This window comes from Pelodiscus sinensis, chromosome 15, assembly GCF_052426305.1.
Source record: "Pelodiscus sinensis isolate ZL-2025 chromosome 15, ASM5242630v1, whole genome shotgun sequence".
In the NCBI taxonomy this organism is placed as follows: Eukaryota; Metazoa; Chordata; order Testudines; family Trionychidae; genus Pelodiscus; species Pelodiscus sinensis.
The window spans coordinates 8,002,893-8,011,516 of NC_143066.1; the positions used below are offsets into that span (position 1 = coordinate 8,002,893).

The window sequence follows — 8,624 nt, forward strand, 5'->3', positions numbered from 1 at the left end:
AGAGGGCACAAGTCGCACATGAAATGGCTAATATCCTGCTCACAGAATGACAGAGTCAATATCAGAAGAGAATGGAAGGGTGAAATTAGAAAGCCATGTGCCTAGGTTTCAGCAGCCAGCTGGAGACATACTCCCCTCACTGGGGCTCCATTGGGGGGCTCCCAAGTTTGAACCCCTAGATTTCATGATTGGGGTCTGCTTGACGCCCACACCCTGACTCAGAGGCAGCTCAAATGCAATAGTTCAGGCCGCTTGAAGCTTTGCCTTTGGGACAGAGAGTTTGTTATAAAAAGAGCGAGGGACAGGATTATTAAGAATAATAAACCGCTGGTTATTTAGGCAATTGAAGGATCGTTAGAACATCATGAAAACATTGCCGGGTACTCAAAAGATAAGGAGGAAAAGTGTTGTGCTGCAGGGATCTGCATTTAGATCACTGCTGTTAAACTTCTCATAAATGTTCTTGAAAAAGGGCTAAACAGCAACTATTACATAGCTGACTGCAAAGAGTTTCAAAGAGATCTCACAAAACTTGGTGATTGAAGATGGATGAATTTCAGTTTTGATATGTGCAAATTAATGCACATGAGAAAATATAATTCTAACTATAGATACAAGAATGATGGGGTCTAAAATAGCTGTTACTACTCAAGAAAGAGATCTTGGAATCCTTGTGGATAGTTCCTTGAAAACATCTGCTCAACGTGCAGTGACAGTTTGAAAACTAAAAAGCTAACTGAATACTGGGAATCATTAGAAAAGGAATAGATAATAAAACAAAATACCATATTGCCTCTGTATAAAATCATTGTATGCCCACATCTTGAATACTGTATGGAGATCTGGTCACCCCATCTGAAAAAAGATATATTGAATTTGGAAAAGGTACAGAAAGGGTAACAGAAATGATTTGGGGTAAGGAACAGCTTCCATATGAAGAGAGATTAAAGAGACTGGGACTTTTCAGCTTGGAAAAGAAATGATTAAAGAGTGGGGGATATGTTAGAGGTCTAGAAACTCATGAAAGGTATAGAAAAATAGAATAATGAAATGTTATTCATTCCTTCACTAACATAACACAAGAAGTTTACCCAATCAAACTTATGGGCAGCAGATGTTAAACAAACAAATTAAATTATTTTTTCACTGTGGAACTCTTTGCCAGGAGATGGTGGAAAGGCCCAAACTATAACAGAGTTCCAATAAGAACAAAATAAGTTCAAGGAGTATAGGTCCATCAATGACTACTAGCAAGACTGGGCAGGGATGATATCCCTAGCTTCTGTTTGCCAGAATTTGGGAATGGGCGACGGGATGGATCATGATGGTTGTCTCTTCTGTTTAGTCCTCCTGACATACCTGGCATTAGCCAATGTTGCCAGACAGGACACTGGGCTAGAAGGACCTTTGGTCTGACCCAGTATGGCCATTCTGATTCTCTTACATAGAGCTGAAATGTATCTGCCCCCCGCTGTAACCCACTAGATCCCACTTCCCTTCCAGAGCTGAGAGAGAGCCCAAGAGACCTGACAGGGTCTCTCTCTCCCCCCCCCCCCAAAGTTAGTAACTAAGGAAGAATATACATTCATATTTTAAGGCTAATTAGTGTTCCTTAAGTGACTTGCCATAAGACGTCAGAATATGTTAGTGTTAGAGATGAGTGAGTCTACTATTTATTTTTCTTTCTTTTATATAGGAATGAGTTACAGTGCTCGTGCTAACTGCTAAGTTGTCTGCCAAAAATGCAGTTTTTCAGTGCATTAGTAGCCTGGGACAGAGATGATGGGGGGCGGGGAACGGCGGAAGAAATTGGTTCCTCCCCATTTGGTGCTTGGCTTGTACTGAGTGTGCTCATTAACACTGCTGAAGCCACTGTCCTCAGTCTGCCTCCCCATGCTCTCACTCCCCCCCATCACAGCCTGCACAAGTGTCCCCCCCAAAATCTGAAATGGCACCCCTGCTCCCCTGTTCAAAGTGACTGTATAAAGCAAGGGGGACATACTGCAATGTATCTATCATAAGCCAGAGTGGCTAAGAAGACATGTTCTGAACCAGGGAACTGAGAAAAGATTTGTGTCATGCACCCAGCCCAGGAAATAATCTTTCTTAATTTCTATGTTGTCTAAGGGACAGGTTACAGAGGAGAAAGGACTTGTGAGTGTGAAGGCAAGTGTCGTCGGGGATTATCATAATGTGTCCTACAAGAATAATAGTATAAATAAGCACAAATACTAAGAACAATGTCTGCAATTCCAGGCATCCATATTCCATCACCAGAGCTGGATTAACTCTTCTGGGTGTCTGGGGCCACAGTAGATTTTGCCAGGCAGTAGCGCAGCAAAGTCGAGGCGGTTTCCTGCATGCTCTGCTTCCCTCCCTCCATGCTGTGTCTCCACCCAGAATACCAATTCTGTAGCCAATGGGAGCTGTGGAGGTGGTGCTTGGGCACAGCAGTAAGTGGAGACCCCTGAGTTTGAGATCTCTGATGTAGGCTCCAGAATACCCAGGCTAATACAGGCAGTCCCCGAGTTACGTGGATCCAACTTATGTCGGCCCGCAGTTACGAACGGGGTTTGCTCCGCGTCTCCCTGGTCTGCTGGACTCCAGCAGACCAGGGAGACGCGGAGCAAAGCCGTGGAGCACGCGGGCAGCGGGACAGCCCATATGCGCCGCGGCTGTCCCGCTGCCGGCGTCCTCAGAGGCTTTGCTCCCCAATTCCCTGGTCTGCTGGTCTCCAGCAGACCAGGGAGACGCGGAGCAAAGGCGCGGAGGACCCGGGCGGCGGGACCGCGATGTGTCTCGGTCCGCCGCCCGCGTCTCCCTGGTCTGCTGGGGGCGGGGGCACAGCTAGTATGCCCTCCCCCCCAGCAGACCAGGCTTTTCTCCGGACGCCTGTGGTAGAGCAGCTGGGGCGCTGCCGGTTGGTCCCGCAGCGCCGCTCTGGGCACTACTGGACCAACCCGGCAGCACCCCAGCTGCTCTGCCCCAGGCGTCCTGATTCAGCCGCTGCTGGTCAGTTTCAGCAGCGGCTGAATCAGGACGCCTGGGGCAGAGCAGCACCCCAGCTTCTGTGCCCCAGGCGTCCACAAGTCAGCTGCTGCTGAAACTGACCAGCGCTGACTACAGGAAGCCCGAGACAGAGTTGCTCTGCCCCGGGCTTCCTGGAATCAGCCGCTGATCAGTTTCAGCAGCAGCTGACTTGGGGACGCCTGGGGTTCTTAAGTTGAATCTGTATGTAAGTCAGAACTGGCGTCCAGATTCAGCCTGTTGAAACTGATGAGCGGCTGATTCCAGGAAGCCCGGGGCAGAGCAACTCTGCCTTGGGCTTCCTGTAGTCAGCGCTGGTCAGTTTCAGCAGCGGCTGAATCTGGATGCCAGTTCCGACTTACATACAAATTCAACTTAAGAACAAACCTACAGTCCCTATCTTGTACGTAACCCGGGGACTGCCTGTATCCTGTCCCCACAGAAGTCAATGGGAGCTTTACCACTGTCTTAAATGGGGGACAATCTCCTGCCTACTCTTCCCCCATCTCGAAGTGAATGGCATCTACTCGTCAGTGACAGACTCATGCAATGAAATCTTCATTCATTGGGAGGGTTGACTGGTCAGAAGTGGGGAAAAGTCCATTAAGGAATAACATGGACTGGTTCATTTTCTGGAGTAGGTTTATATTACTCATTGCTGCTCTTGACACATGTCCAGAACTAACTGCATCTGGAGGATCCGTAATACTTGGCACTAAAACAGTGATTTACATTCACTAACGCTAATGAAGTGCATGTGCCTTTGAATGGAGGGCCAGAGATATCTAGGGTGGGGGTGTACTTCAGACTCCTGTAGATATTGTGGGAAGAGTCTGAAGGCATATGCCTACTCATGGGCTTGGGCGGGAGCTCCTTAACTCCCAAAACTTGTCCAAGGGAGCTGCCAGAAGTAGTCCTGGCAATCCAATCCCAGGTGCTCTCAAGCAGAACTGCACACGTGTGTGGTGCTAGTAGGAATTGTGCTGCTGGAGGTGGTTATGAAACCCACACACCTCCTGTGGTTACCATGCAGTAGCACCTAGACCACAGCAACAGTTAAGACCAAGAGACTGCTACAGCATGGGCTAGGATCCAGCTGGCTTTTAGCTGAGAGGGTAGATGCTCCTGTTCTCTGCTTCTGAGGGCCCAGGTTCAAATCCACCTCGTGGTGGTTATGCTAACATCTGCATCAGGCCTGTCTCCATGGATGCTGCTTGTTTGTGGTGGGTATTATAAATCCCCTGTGGGCCCTTCATTTGGTCAACTCCTGACCAAATTCCCCTGGTAATGACATTTGACAACATCCCCCTCCCTATACAGGCAGTCCCCGACTTACATGGATCCGACTTATGTCGGATCTGCACTTACGAACGGGGCTTTTTTCGCCCCGGAGCTCGCGGGCGGCGGGACCGCCCAGAGCGCAGCGGTCCCGCCACCACGTCCTCCGGGGCGAGAAAAGCTGCTCCGGGTCTCCCTGGTGTGCTGGGGGGGACTCCCCAGCACAGCAGGGAGACCCGAGCAAAGCCGCACAGGCGGCGGGACCCCGCTGCCCGTGCGGCTTTGCTCCTTTGCCCCGGGACCTCTGCGCCTCCGCGGCTTTGCTCGGGTCTCCCTGGTCTGCTGCGGGGGGGGGAGGGGGCGCAGCTAGTGCGCCCCCCCAGCAGACCAGACTTTTGTTGCGGGACACCTGGGGTATAGGAGCTGGGGTGCTGCCGGGTTGGTCCTGCAGGGACCTACCCGGCAGTGCCCCAGCTGTTCTGTCCCAGGAGTCCAGATTCAGCCGCTGTTGAAACTGATCAGCGGCTGATTCCAGGAAGCCGGGGGCAGAGCAACTCTGCCTAGGGCTTCCTGTAGTCAGCCGCTGATCAGTTTCAGCAGCGACTGAATCTGGAGCCAGTTCCGACTTACATACAAATTCAACTTAAGAACAAATCTATAGTCCCTATCTTGTACGTAACGCGGGGACTGCCTGTAGTCTCATCTGGACACAGCATGGTTCTTCACATCCAGTCCTAAAGTGTGCTGTGTTGTGCCTGTGTGCTATCCCCTGCACACAGACGGCTTAAAATGCTGTGCAATGGTCTAGGAGAATACCAATTAAATCAGTAAGCAACAATGACTGACATGGATTTTTACAACAGGCTTTCATTATTTCAGAAGCACTGACAGTCTAGCCTTATGGATACTAAGGAGTAAAATCAATTTTTTATGACTACATTCTGCTCCCAGATCCACATGACAGAACTCAAATCCAAACCTCCACTTTCCCCCCAGGCATGCGTCCGCCACAGATGTCAGGAGAGCTCTGTGATCATGGAGAGAGGAGACAGCTCTTGGGCCAGTCTGGCAGCACAAATTGCAAAATTTTTGGGGGAAGGGATGTGATGAATCCACTTTTTACTCACTTGATATAAACCGCTAGCTCTAAATAGGGAAAGTTCACATTTTTATTGCAGAAACCCAAGCCTGTGACTGAGCAGCACTGAATGCATTTCTCCCTAAAACCATGGTGGGTTTTTTTCAGATGGCACACAGTGGAATCTCCCATTTCTTGTGAAATCGATTCGTTATCATTTGATGAAGAAGTATGTGTGTTTGTTGTGCCAGATTGATGGTGTCCTCAGCTAGCCATTGCCTTGCTATTAGAAATTTGGTTTTGTAAACGGCGGGATAGGTAACTATATTGCTGTCGCTTAGTAGGTGGCTTGAGGCAAACTGGGCATGTCCTGTGTAGTGGAGTTCAAGAAGTAGCCCAGACAGCTGCATAAGCAGCAGCAAGTGCATCACAAAATGTCAGTTGGTGAATTGACTACACTACTGGCATTATTGTGCCAACCACTTCCCATTCACAGTGCCAGAGTGGAGGTCGATATCGGTAGTTAGTCTCATTTGAGCCAGAAGCAAAGGAAAATACTGCATCTAGGTGAAACCGAAGGATGAATGTAGGTTGCACTCTGTAATTACTTAAGCTGGAATTTCATCAAGACACTGTGATAACACTCCTTATCTTGTGCACTGTTAATTCTTTAACAGCCATGGTTTTCCTTCTGACCCAGAAGACAATACCTCTGTGCGGGTGATGCCTGTGAACAGCAGTAAGTTGAGACCCCTGGCCCCACATCCAGAAGCTGCTGCTAGAGGGGTGTGCCAGTCACTTTGGGAGCCATGCTGCCCAAGGTAAGCACCACCTTCTGACCCCGTCTCACTCTCCAACCCTCTGTCCTAGCCCAGAGTCCACACCCCGCACCCAAGTTTCCTCCCAGAACCCACACCCCTCACCTCCTCTTATATCCCAAACTCCCACCCCAGCCCAGACCCTGCAGGGTAATGAACACCAGGTGTGCAAGAGTTGGGGAGGAAGTGAGTTACAAAGCCCAGGGCACTAAGGGGATGGCCTACTAGCTACTCCCTCTCTCATAGCAAAGATACTTCAATTCAGGTGTTTCTGCTTGGTGGAAATAGGGCTAAACAATGAGGTGGCAACATTTGCAGATGTTACTCAACTGCTCAAGATAGTTAAGACCAAAGCAGACTGTGAAGAGCTTCCAAAGGATCTCACAAAACTAGGAGAGTGGGCAACAAAATTGCAGATGCTTCAGAGGGGTAGCCAAGTTAGTCTGTAACTGGAAAAACTTGAAAACAATGACTAGTCTTGCAGCACAAAACATGTCGATGGTATCATGAACTTTCATGGGCACAGCCCACTTCTTCATATGAATAGAGTTATTAAAGGTCCAGTTTAAAAATAGATAGGTGATGGGGGGAGCTTTGCGTGGGCAGCCCCAAGGCGTGGCCCCTGCTGGGAGGGTGGCGTGGGGCGGCCACGGCTGGTGAGGCTGAGCCTGGAAGCCTTTTCTTCACAATTTGTGAGTGCGGCCCCTCCCCCGCCCGTTTGCCCCTCCCCGGCTGGCCACCCCCCCGCCCCTGTGCCCTCCCTGCAACTCCCCCTCCCCGGTCTTTCCCCAACAACTCCCCTGACTGTGAACCCCCCTTGCCCAGCTGTGCCCCTTCCCCAGCCTGTGTGCCCCTGCCCATTATTCCCCCAGAGGCGTGGGTTCGAATCCCACCCCAGACAGGGCCCTTGGTGGCTCTGCTTCTTGGGGGGGAGGGTATGTCTACACTAGCCCCCAGTTAGAACTAGGGAAGCTAATGTAGGCATTCAAAGTTGCAAATGAAGCCCAGGATTTAAATTCCCCGGGCTTTATTTGCATCTTCCTGTCCGGTCGCCATTTTGAAATTTCACTAGTCCGGACTAATTGCCCACAGCTACACGCGGCAGGGAGCCGGTAGTTCGAATTAAAGCCCTAATTTGAACTACCTGTTATTCCTCTTGCAAGGAGGTTTAATGGTAGTTCAAATTAGAGGCTTTAATTTGACCTACCAGCTCCCTGCCGCATGTAGCCGCAGGCAGTTAGTCTGGACTAGTGACATTTCAAAATGGAGACTAGACGGGAAGATGCAAATAAAGCCCAGGATATTTAAATCCCAGGCTTCATTTGCAACTTCGAATGCCTACATTAGCCTCCCTAGTTCGAACTAAGGGGCTAGTGTAGACATACCCTAAGAGATTTAAATCAAAGCTATTTAAATCAATCCACCCTTCTTCAGAGGCTGTTTGGTCCATCCCTGAAGGAGAAAGCACATGGCTGCGCTCATGGAATAGGTCCTAGGCTAGAGGGTTTTGTTGTCTGCTGCCTGTCTTGTTCTGGACAGTTGAGCTAGGGAGTTGAAACAAAAGTTCTCTTAATCCCTTTGAACTGTTTCATTGTATAGTGAGGCTGATTCTTGTCCATAGACACCAAGAGTTGGACAGTTTGTGTTGGGGTTGGAGTCTGAGTGATTATAAGGCGTCTAATAATAAAATCCTTTTGCAGAGTGAGGAGTGGGACTGGGACCCCAGCACTAAGTGATGTGAACAGCTGCATGCTTTGGAAGTCTTGAACTGGCTTGCTGTGGATGAACCTGCCCTCCCGTTGTCCTTGAATGGAGAAAAAAGGGGGAATCTCCCAATTTATGACAGAAAAAGAAGGGAAAGGGGGAGAAAAAAAGTACCTGTCAGTTGTAGTGCCAGTGCTAATGAGGCTAATTGAGTGGGCTGTAAGTGTCCCATACTTAGTTTTTGATGTCATTTGAGTGTTGAATACTAATACAATAAAATTAAAAAACCAACCTTTAACATTCAGCAATTGGGTAACAGAACAATAACTTATTTTTTGTGCAGCACTGGGGTCTACACTGTGGTTTCCTTTCCCCAGTTCCTGATCTAAGGACATATCTACACAGCAGCGTTATTTCAGAATAATGTCAGTTATTCCAAAATAATGTAGTGCGCGTCTACACAGCAAACCCGTTATTTCTAAATGAATTGGAAATAACAGGCTTCTTACTCCAACTTCTGTAAACCTCGTTGTATGAGGAGTAAGGGAAGTCAGATGAAGAGTACCCTATTTTGAAATAAGTGCTGTGTAGACAACGCAGTAATTAGTGTAGTTCAGGCTGTGTAGCCTATTTCAAGTTTAACCCTGCTGTGTAGATGTGCACTAAGACACATGACCTGTTTGGTGCATCTTGATATTGTGAAGAGCAGGACTTTAACA

At 48.8% G+C, this 8,624-nt stretch overlaps 1 long non-coding RNA gene across 1 annotated transcript in view; it reads left to right on the forward strand.

Moving 5' to 3' along the window:
• Positions 1-8,578, forward strand: part of LOC149523539 (uncharacterized) — an 11,194-nt gene extending 2,616 nt beyond the window's left edge. The window contains exons 2-3 of the long non-coding RNA XR_016350702.1: positions 6,061-6,204; positions 7,902-8,578. This is a non-coding gene — a long non-coding RNA (uncharacterized LOC149523539). The remainder of the gene's footprint in view (positions 1-6,060; positions 6,205-7,901) is intronic.
• Positions 8,579-8,624: the final 46 nt, after the last annotated feature.